We start from the raw sequence: 201 nt of genomic DNA, 5'->3' as shown, positions 1-201 counted from the left end.
GATGCAATGTGCTAGTCTGTTCATTTTCATATGGTGGCTCAATGTAAAAGGTTGCCCTCGGAGTTTATTTTTCACAGCAGGGGTGTAGGAGTACAAAAACAGAAAGCTACTTAATTACTTATTCCCTGCCCCTACATTTTCAGACTGGCAAGACAAGTTACAGAAAAAATTTTCTAGGGCAATATGATCAACTGTAGGGAA

This window comes from Egretta garzetta, unplaced genomic scaffold (genome assembly GCF_000687185.1).
Source record: "Egretta garzetta isolate BGI_Z169 unplaced genomic scaffold, ASM68718v1 scaffold188, whole genome shotgun sequence".
Lineage (NCBI taxonomy): Eukaryota > Metazoa > Chordata > Aves > Pelecaniformes > Ardeidae > Egretta > Egretta garzetta.
Note: the sequence above shows the minus strand (reverse complement) of the source record.